The sequence below is a fragment of the Protomyctophum parallelum genome, assembly GCF_964188405.1.
Source record: "Protomyctophum parallelum genome assembly, chromosome: 21".
Classification (NCBI taxonomy): domain Eukaryota; kingdom Metazoa; phylum Chordata; class Actinopteri; order Myctophiformes; family Myctophidae; genus Protomyctophum; species Protomyctophum parallelum.
In genome coordinates, this window is record NC_139713.1 from 3,774,584 (window position 1) to 3,785,781 (window position 11,198).

Sequence of the window (11,198 nt, forward strand, 5' to 3'; positions counted from 1 at the left end):
GGTGGCGCGATATGAGCTTGTAGATCTGCTATTTTTCAATAGCTAAAGCATAACATGATGCCGACACCAAAATGGGTGCCCGGTCAGAATGAATTAAGCAGCAAAATGGTTCTCAATTAAGGTCATCCGGACAGCAGTTCCATTTGCATTGGCAGCAGTGTGTTCCTCCTGGTCATCTCCTCCGTCGTCATGGGGACCCTCTTCAGCATCTTCTGGCAGCTCGTCTCCATTTCTCTTCCCAAAGTTGTACAACACTGCCACTGCAACAATGGCTGTCAATGTTGTCTTTAGCTTTATTTCCAAGCCCATATCCTTCAAGCAAGGAAACCTCCTTTTTCCAAACTCCCAACACTCTCTCCACAAGACCTCTTGCTTTAATGTGGCTGGTTTTGTACCGTCTCTCTGCTGGTGTTTGAGGGTGCAAAATGGGGCTCATCAGGTACCCACCTTTTTAGACTCCATCATGGCCCATAGCACTTACCCTACCCCCTTAGATAGCATTTCTCTAGACTTAGATAGCATCTGATATACAGACTTATAGCATGTTATGTAGACGGCACTATAATTGCATTGTATGTAGTCATAGCACGCCATAGTAGCCTACATATGTATAGCATAGTAGTATATATATAGTTTATATGTATAGTCTCATAATATAGATATTCCACTGTTACTTTCTTAGCTTACGCATGTTTTATGATAAATGCTTTTGTGATGTATTCCCATGCTTTTGTTCTTGATTATTGTAAGTCGCTCTGGATTAAGAGCGTCTGCTAAATGCCTAAATTGTAAATTGTAAATTGTAAATTGCACGGCAGGCATATCCAAGGTCACCTATAGGTGGCCTTGAAAGGCCTGACTTTCAAGCAGAGCACAGAGGTGGCTGTTGTCAGAAATCCGGCTGTCATGTGTTGATCCTGGCCATCGAGCTACAATGTTGCTGATTTGGCCCTCCTCGTCACACACAGCCTGAACATTCATTGAAAAGTGTCCCTTCCTGTTGCCAAACAGCTCTCCATTTGCTCCACCGGGGTTTTGAATGGGGATGTGCGTACAGTCAATTTCTCCTATAGCACTCCTGGAAAACCAGATCTTCTGTAAAACTCAGCAGATGTTTCTCTTGTTGGAGAAAATCTTATGTACTGTTTTTTTTTTTTAAGACGCAATTGCTCGGGATACTCTTTCAACAATTCTACTCACTGTTGAGTCATGTACTCCGAAAAGGTCCCCATCCACCAGCCGGAAGCATCCGGTTGCATAAAAGCGCAAGGCTATCAGTAGCTGGAGCAAGGGAGGTCCAGCTGCATTCCTCTCAGTGGCATGTTCAATTGCAGGCCCGATTTTAGCAAGTATTGTCATTACAGAGTCTTTGCTGAATCTGTACCGCCTTTTGAATTCATCATAGTCATAATATTCGACTGGGTTTAGACGGTCCCTTATTCTTCTTTGAGGTGCTCTTTCGTTTTCTCTTTCATTTTCATGAAGCCATCTGATATATGCTGCCATGTTGTTTTCATTTAAACCTCCTCTCCTGCTGGTGTAGAATTAATCCCTTGTTGATACTTAAATCAAAGTTTAAAGTTGTGGTGCAACAGGATTAATAGATACACCTTGATTTAAACCAGATTAAGGCTTAATCCTTCTTTTATTCTGTGCTGAATAAAACCTTGGCTGAGGAATAGTGTGACTCAGAGAAGCAGTGGCGTGCACAGATACACTGTAAATCCCTGGAACATGTGACGCGTTTAAACCTAAACACCATGTGTGTAATAATAAAATGCCAAGTGTACGCTGCTGCTGCGGAGCGCTGCTGCCCAGGGAGGCGCTGGTCAACAAGGACGGCCTCACCTGGTACGGACCATGCAGAGGCTCCATGGTTAAACACCCCTTCTGACCTGAGATCAGATTCATACGAGGTTTTCCACTGGACATACACACTGGTCTGATTAACCCATTCTGACCTGAGATCAGATTCTATAAAAATGTCAGTCGCTCTTCGATTTTTCAAAAATAGCAGACCTACAAGCTCGTATCGCGCCACTCGGTGGCGCGATACGAGCTTGTAGGTCTGCTATTTTTCAATAGATAAAGCATAACGTGATGCTGACACCAAAATGGGTGCCCGTTCAGAATGGGTTAAACACCCGTTCTGACCTGAGATCAGATTCTAAAAATGTCCTCTACATCCTGACAGTTTTCCATTCTGACCTGAGATCAGATTCTAAAAATGTCTTCTACATCATGACAGTTTTCCATTCTGACCTGAGATCAGATTTAAAAAATGTCTTCTACATCCTGACAGTTTTCATTCTGACCTGAGATCAGATTCTAAAAATGTTCTTCTACATCCTGACAGTTTTCATTCTGACCTGAGATCAGATTCTAAAAATGTCTTCTACATCCTGACAGTTTTCATTCTGACCTGAGATCAGATTCTAAAAATGTCTTCTATATCCTGACAGTTTTCCATTCTGACCTGAGATCAGATTAAAAAAATGTCTTCTACATCCTGACAGTTTTCATTCTGACCTGAGATCAGATTCTAAAAATGTCTTCTATATCCTGACAATTTTCCATTCTGACCTGAGATCAGATTAAAAAAATGTCTTCTATGTCAGTCGCTATTCGATTAAAAAAAAGAAAATCAGACCTACAAGCTCGTATGAGCTTGTAGGTCTGCTATTTTTCAATAGCTAAAGCACGACATGATGCCAACACCAAAATGGGTTCCCGCCCCAAAATGGGTTAACACCCATTCTGAGGGTTTTCTGAAAAAGCGTCATGTTTCTGTATGTCAGCGGTGCTCAACCTTCTTCATGTCAACGACCCCCATCTGAAAATATGTCGTTCCAGGGTTATATAAATATGTATATGAATGTATATAAATATGTCGTTCCAGGGTTATATAAATATGTATATGAATGTATATAAATATGTCGTTCCAGGGTTATATAAATATGTATATAAATGTATATAAATATGTCGTTCCAGGGTTGTTCCCCCACAAAAGCATGGCATACATCACATATATAAAAAGTAGTTATCATGAATCATGTATAAACTAAGAACGTAACAGTAGAGTATCTATGTCGGCTATACATACTATACTATATTATACAATATAGAATATACATGTGTACTGTAAAGTGCTATGACTACTCACTGTAAATCCCTGGAACATGTGACATGTTTAAACCTAAACACCAGTGTGTAATAATAAAATGCCAAATGTTTATTAATGGTCATAAAATACAGTAGAACACGAGTTCACTCAAACACCTCACGAGAACACCTAGTGTTTGAATTCTAAACACCTATAATATGACTGACTTTGATTGTAAAAACTAAACATGTTTATGTGTTTAAAAAGTGTTACAGGCGATTAAACATGTTCTTCTGTTTATAATCTAAACACTTTAAAAAGTGTTACAAATATGTGTTTAAAACAGTTTATAACCTAAACGCTTAGGTTTAGTGTGTAGAATCGAAGAACGACTGACATACTCCAACTGTATATACTTTATGTTTACACAATACTGTACCTTCAACTGTATATACTTTATGTAAATATTTATGTTTCAACATTAAACACAGGAAAGAAAAGTCAAACGAGGCTGTTCTGATATTTTATTTGATTTGATTTAGCTTTTTGAATCTCATCCCTGAGTGACACCAATACATTAGGCCGACAATAAAAACTTAAAACTAATTAAAAAGAAAACACATTTTCACAGAATCTAAACTAAACCTGCTTTAAAAACAAAGGAAATTAAACATTTTCCTAGACGGCTCCAAGTACAGACAGAGCCCTGGAGAACCCCGCTCAGCTGTTAGTATAGAGGTTCAACATGTTCACCAGATCTCACACACCTCTGCTGTAGATTCATAAACACGTAACCCTGCAAGCAGAGGTGGTGTGAAGGTCGTCGTCTCGGTGTGAAGGAGACTCATTGTGTTTCTGCACACATCATAGAAACACAGAACACCTGCTGGCTGATCTACGTAGACCCCCACCCTGTGGCTCCCCCCTGTGGAGGGAACCGGTCCTGACACTTCAGTCTGAATGCCGTTGTGACGGAACACGTAGCGTTTATTACTATCATAGTAATATAACATCCATGACTGAGGACTGCATCCAAAGACTGATAGAACCCCCGTTCTGCTGACGTCATCCTGACACAGTGCTATACCAACCCCCCATCCACTCCATTCCACTTCAAAGTAGAACAGGTCAGATAAACATTCTTTACTCAACACATTAAAGCAAATGGTGAACCTCTTCTGGTGATCTGCATATCGTTGGTCTACAGCTGTCCAAGTCACCCTCCTGTTGTTCTCTGACAGGAGGAGTTTTCTCTGCGCTGTGTTTGGATCCAACGACAGAGGAGAGGAATCTGTTGGAGGAAACACAGGAAAACACACGTGATGAAATGCACTGACACGCGCACGCACGTTTCACCGTCACAACAAACTGTGTGCGTGCGCGCGCGCGTGTGTGTGAGAAGACTGACACCCGCACGCGCACATTTCAGCGTCCCAACAAACTTTGTGCGTGTGCGTGTGCGTGTGCGTGTGTGTGTGTGTGTGTGTGTGTGTGTGTGTGTGTGTGTGTGTGTGTGTGTGCGTGTGTGTGTGTGTGTGTGTGTGCGTGTGTGTGTGTGTGTGTGTGTGTGTGTGTGTGTGTGTGTGTGTGTGTGAAAGAGAGAGCGAGTGTTTAGTGAGTAGACTGACAAGCGCGCGCACGTTTCCACGTCGGAACAGAACTTGTAAACATGCAGTCTGTTGTCTCAGTGCGACGTGTAGCTATAGCAGCAGTTGTTTATGTCTCTCTCTCTCTCTCTCTCTCTCTCTCTCTCTCTCTCTGTGTGTCTCTCTGTCTCTCTCTCTCTTGTTCTCTCTCTCTCTCTGTCTCTCTGTCTCTCTGTCTCTCTGTCTCTCTCTCTCTTGTTCTCTCTCTCTCTCTCTCTCTCTCTCTCTCTCTCTGTCTCTCTGTCTCTCTGTCTCTCTGTGGGTATGTCCACACGCTCTGTCTCTCTGTCTCTCTGTCTCTCTCTCTCTCTCTCTCTCTCTCTCTCTCTCTCTCTCTCTCTCTCTCTCTGTCTCTCTCTCTCTCTCTCTCTCTCTCTCTCTCTCTCTCTACGTCATTCTCAGGCGAGCCCTCCCTCTGCTGGTCTGTTAAAGAAAGTGCAATCAATAATGGTTCATTTCTTTTGGGACAAACTGCATTGGGTTTCACAGAGTGTACTCTTATCTGTCAAAAGAGGAGGGGGGTCAGGGGCTAATTCACCTCAAAAGCAGAACAGCAGCTTTTAGGTTACAGCACGTACAACGGTACCTCACGGGAAGTGGTTTGGAAACCAATAATGGACATTATTTTAAGGAAAGTAGCAGGGTTGGGGTTAGATGCTTCGTTGTTTTTGGTAGACTGTAAATGTTTTAGGTTGTGTGATTTGTCTCCTTTTTATCAGGGGCTTTTTAGAGCCTGGTCGCTTTTTAAATGGAACAGACTGGAGCCCGCATCTTCGTTGTACTGGCTCCTAGAGGAGCCTTTAACGCATTCTGACCTGAGATGAGATTCATACGAGGTTTCCACTGGACACACACTGGTCTGATGAACCCATTCTGACCTGAGATCAGATTCTAAAAAAATGTCAGTCGTTCTTCGATTTTTCAAAAAATAGCAGACCTACAAGCTCGTATCGCGCCACTCGGTGGCGCGCTATGAGCTTGTAGATCTGCTATTTTTCAATAGCTAAAGCATAACATGATGCCAACACCAAAATGGGTGCCCGGTCAGAATGGGTTAACGCACGGGGCCCGACTGGATGTGCAGGATGGAAGCAGACCGGGGCTCACACAGCGTCTGGTGTCAGGATGGAAGCAGACCGGGGCTCACACAGCGTCTGGTGTCAGGATGGAAGCAGACCGGGGCTCACACAGCGTCTGGTGTCAGCTGGGACAGTAAAATTCAAGCACGTTGTGGATGTAGCTGGTCCAGGACTCTACAACACAGAGGCAGCAGCCTCCTTGCTGGGTCTAAAATCAAGGCGGCACACAAGAGACATTCTAAACGAATGGATTAAGAGGCTGAGTAAGGAGGAACTGGATATGCTACCGGACTATTTTAGTGGGGTGGAGCATCCTGATGGAGGGGATCCGTTCCCTGAGTTGGGTCTTGAAGTGGACCAAACTGGTTTGGTGGGTTTTTTTCGAGACCCCAAAGTGAGACCACTACAGACTTGTACATGCTGAGGGGGAAGGCATTGTACAAACACTGTGTAAAGGCTTTGAACAAAACACAGCTGAGTGGGAAAACAGACACTGTATGGAGAGAGACTTTAAAGATGGACGATGTTCGCAAAGCAGTTTGGAGGGTGCTTTATAAGCCACCTCTAAACAAGAGATCAGGGGATCTACAGTGGAGGATTTTGAAGGGGGCGCTGGGCGTTAACAGTTTTGTCTCTAAGATAAATCCCTCAGTGTCCACTAAGTGCCCTTTCTGTGATGAGCCGGAAAACATTTTTCATTGTTTCATGGAATGTTTCAGGTTACAAGCTTTATTTGACACTTTAAAAGTGTTTTTTTTTTCATGTTGTGATGAGGACTGGTGCGAAATGGGTTTTATTCTTGGTGCTGGTTACAACAAGGACAATGCAAAGAAGTGGCAGGTTTTGAATGTTGTAGTGGGACAGGCTAAACTGGCCATTTACAAAACCAGAAAGAACCAAATGTTGAATGGTTCAGGGGTGGAGCTCTTGCCAATGTTTAAGGCGTTGGTAAAGGCCAGAGTCAGAGTGGACTTTGGGTTCTATTCACTTAAGAATGATCTTGATGTTTTTGTGTTTCAGTGGTGCTTTAATGAGGCGCTGTGTTCTGTTGTGGAGGAACAGTTGGTTTTTAATTATGTGTTGTTATAGGTTTGAGCTATTTTTGAATTGATGTCATGCTTTTAAAACTGTTGTAATGTAATTTAATAGAAAATAAAGGATTAAAAAAAAATCACTCTGTCTCTGTCTCTCTCTCTCTCTCTCTCTCTCCCCCCTCTATATCTATCTCTCTCTCTCTCTGTCTCTCTCTCTCTCTGTCTCTGTCTCTGTCTCTCTCTCTCTCTCACTCTCTCTCTCTCTCTCTCTCTCTCTCTCTCTCTCTCTCTCTCTCTCTCTCTCTACGTCATTCTCAGGCGAGCCCTCCCTCTGCTGGTCTGTTAAAGAAAGTGCAATCAATAATGGTTCATTTATTTTGGGACAAACTGCATTGGGTTTCACAGAGTGTACTCTATCTGTCAAAAGAGGAGGGGGGTCAGGGGCTAATTCACCTCAAAAGCAGAACAGCAGCTTTTAGGTTACAGCACGTACAACGGTACCTCACGGGAAGCTCTGAAGTGGTTGGGAAACCAATAATGGACATTATTTTAAGGAAAGTAGCAGGGTTGGGGTTAGATGCTTCGTTGTTTTTGGTAGACTGTAAATGTATTAGGTTGTGTGATTTGTCTCCTTTTTATCAGGGGCTTTTTAGAGCCTGGTCGCTTTTTAAATGGAACAGACTGGAGCCCGCATCTTCGTTGTACTGGCTCCTAGAGGAGCCTTTAACGCATTCTGACCTGAGATCAGATTCATACGAGGTTTCCACTGGACACACACTGGTCTGATGAACCCATTCTGACCTGAGATCAGATTCTAAAAAAATGTCAGTCGTTCTTCGATTTTTCAAAAAATAGCAGACCTACAAGCTCGTATCGCGCCACTCGGTGGCGCGATATGAGCTTGTAGATCTGCTATTTTTCAATAGCTAAAGCATAACATGATGCCGACACCAAAATGGGTGCCCGTTCAGAATTGGTTAACGCACGGGGCCCGACTGGATGTGCAGGATGGAAGCAGACCGGGGCTCACACAGCGTCTGGTGTCAGGATGGAAGCAGACCGGGGCTCACACAGCGTCTGGTGTCAGGATGGAAGCAGACCGGGGCTCACACAGCGTCTGGTGTCAGGATGGAAGCAGACCGGGGCTCACACAGCGTCTGGTGTCAGGATGGAAGCAGACCGGGGCTCACACAGCGTCTGGTGTCAGGATGGAAGCAGACCGGGGCTCACACAGCGTCTGGTGTCAGGATGGAAGCAGACCGGGGCTCACACAGCGTCTGGTGTCAGGATGGAAGCAGACCGGGGCTCACACAGCGTCTGGTGTCAGGATGGAAGCAGACCGGGGCTCACACAGCGTCTGGTGTCAGCTGGGACAGTAAAATTCAAGCACGTTGTGGATGTAGCTGGTCCAGGACTCTACAACACAGAGGCAGCAGCCTCCTTGCTGGGTCTAAAATCAAGGCGGCACACAAGAGACATTCTAAACGAATGGATTAAGAGGCTGAGTAAGGAGGAACTGGATATGCTACCGGACTATTTTAGTGGGGTGGAGCATCCTGATGGAGGGGATCCGTTCCCTGAGTTGGGTCTTGAAGTGGACCAAACTGGTTTGGTGGGTTTTTTTCGAGACCCCAAAGTGAGACCACTACAGACTTGTACATGCTGAGGGGGAAGGCATTGTACAAACACTGTGTAAAGGCTTTGAACAAAACACAGCTGAGTGGGAAAACAGACACTGTATGGAGAGAGACTTTAAAGATGGACGATGTTCGCAAAGCAGTTTGGAGGGTGCTTTATAAGCCACCTCTAAACAAGAGATCAGGGGATCTACAGTGGAGGATTTTGAAGGGGGCGCTGGGCGTTAACAGTTTTGTCTCTAAGATAAATCCCTCAGTGTCCACTAAGTGCCCTTTCTGTGATGAGCCGGAAAACATTTTTCATTGTTTCATGGAATGTTTCAGGTTACAAGCTTTATTTGACACTTTAAAAGTGTTTTTTTTTTCATGTTGTGATGAGGACTGGTGCGAAATGGGTTTTATTCTTGGTGCTGGTTACAACAAGGACAATGCAAAGAAGTGGCAGGTTTTGAATGTTGTAGTGGGACAGGCTAAACTGGCCATTTACAAAACCAGAAAGAACCAAATGTTGAATGGTTCAGGGGTGGAGCTCTTGCCAATGTTTAAGGCGTTGGTAAAGGCCAGAGTCAGAGTGGACTTTGGGTTCTATTCACTTAAGAATGATCTTGATGTTTTTGTGTTTCAGTGGTGCTTTAATGAGGCGCTGTGTTCTGTTGTGGAGGAACAGTTGGTTTTTAATTATGTGTTGTTATAGGTTTGAGCTATTTTTGAATTGATGTCATGCTTTTAAAACTGTTGTAATGTAATTTAATAGAAAATAAAGGATTAAAAAAAAATCACTCTGTCTCTCTCTCTCTCTCTCTCTCTCCCCCCTCTATATCTATCTCTCTCTCTCTCTGTCTCTCTCTCTCTCTGTCTCTGTCTCTCTCTCTCTCTCACTCTCTCTCTCTCTCTCTCTCTCTCTCTCTCTCTCTCTCTCTCTCTCTACGTCATTCTCAGGCGAGCCCTCCCTCTGCTGGTCTGTTAAAGAAAGTGCAATCAATAATGGTTCATTTATTTTGGGACAAACTGCATTGGGTTTCACAGAGTGTACTCTATCTGTCAAAAGAGGAGGGGGGTCAGGGGCTAATTCACCTCAAAAGCAGAACAGCAGCTTTTAGGTTACAGCACGTACAACGGTACCTCACGGGAAGCTCTGAAGTGGTTGGGAAACCAATAATGGACATTATTTTAAGGAAAGTAGCAGGGTTGGGGTTAGATGCTTCGTTGTTTTTGGTAGACTGTAAATGTATTAGGTTGTGTGATTTGTCTCCTTTTTATCAGGGGCTTTTTAGAGCCTGGTCGCTTTTTAAATGGAACAGACTGGAGCCCGCATCTTCGTTGTACTGGCTCCTAGAGGAGCCTTTAACGCATTCTGACCTGAGATCAGATTCATACGAGGTTTCCACTGGACACACACTGGTCTGATGAACCCATTCTGACCTGAGATCAGATTCTAAAAAAATGTCAGTCGTTCTTCGATTTTTCAAAAAATAGCAGACCTACAAGCTCGTATCGCGCCACTCGGTGGCGCGATATGAGCTTGTAGATCTGCTATTTTTCAATAGCTAAAGCATAACATGATGCCAACACCAAAATGGGTGCCCGGTCAGAATGGGTTAACGCACGGGGGCTCACACAGCGTCTGGTGTCAGGATGGAAGCAGACCGGGGCTCACACAGCGTCTGGTGTCAGGATGGAAGCAGACCGGGGCTCACACAGCGTCTGGTGTCAGGATGGAAGCAGACCGGGGCTCACACAGCGTCTGGTGTCAGCTGGGACAGTAAAATTCAAGCACGTTGTGGATGTAGCTGGTCCAGGACTCTACAACACAGAGGCAGCAGCCTCCTTGCTGGGTCTAAGATCAAGGCGGCACACAAGAGACATTCTAAACGAATGGATTAAGAGGCTGAGTAAGGAGGAACTGGATATGCTACCGGACTATTTTAGTGGGGTGGAGCATCCTGATGGAGGGGATCCGTTCCCTGAGTTGGGTCTTGAAGTGGACCAAACTGGTTTGGTGGGGTTTTTTTCGAGACCCCAAAGTGAGACCACTACAGACTTGTACATGCTGAGGGGGAAGGCATTGTACAAACACTGTGTAAAGGCTTTGAACAAAACACAGCTGAGTGGGAAAACAGACACTGTATGGAGAGAGACTTTAAAGATGGACGATGTTCGCAAACCAGTTTGGAGGGTGCTTTATAAGCCACCTCTAAACAAGAGATCAGGGGATCTACAGTGGAGGATTTTGAAGGGGGCGCTGGGCGGTAACAGTTTTGTCTCTAAGATAAATCCCTCAGTGTCCACTAAGTGCCCTTTCTGTGATGAGCCGGAAAACATTTTTCATTGTTTCATGGAATGTTTCAGGTTACAAGCTTTATTTGACACTTTAAAAGTGTTTTTTTTTCATGTTGTGATGAGGACTGGTGCGAAATGGGTTTTATTCTTGGTGCTGGTTACAGCAAGGACAATGCAAAGAAGTGGCAGGTTTTAAATGTTGTAGTGGGACAGGCTAAACTGGCCATTTACAAAACTAGAAAGAACCAAATGTTGAATGGTTCAGGGGTGGAGCTCTTGCCAATGTTTAAGGCGTTGGTAAAGGCCAGAGTCAGAGTGGACTTTGGGTTCTATTCACTTAAGAATGATCTCGATGTTTTTGTGTTTCAGTGGTGCTTTAATGAGGCGCTGTGTTCTGTTGTGGAGGAACAGTTGGTTTT

At 44.2% G+C, this 11,198-nt stretch overlaps 1 long non-coding RNA gene across 1 annotated transcript in view; it reads right to left on the reverse strand.

Moving 5' to 3' along the window:
- Window positions 1–3,613: 3,613 nt before the first annotated feature.
- The window catches only part of LOC310879299, an 85,013-nt gene continuing 77,428 nt past the window's right edge, over window positions 3,614–11,198 (reverse strand). The window contains exon 2 of the long non-coding RNA XR_014570992.1: window positions 3,614–4,394. This is a non-coding gene — a long non-coding RNA (uncharacterized lncRNA). The remainder of the gene's footprint in view (window positions 4,395–11,198) is intronic.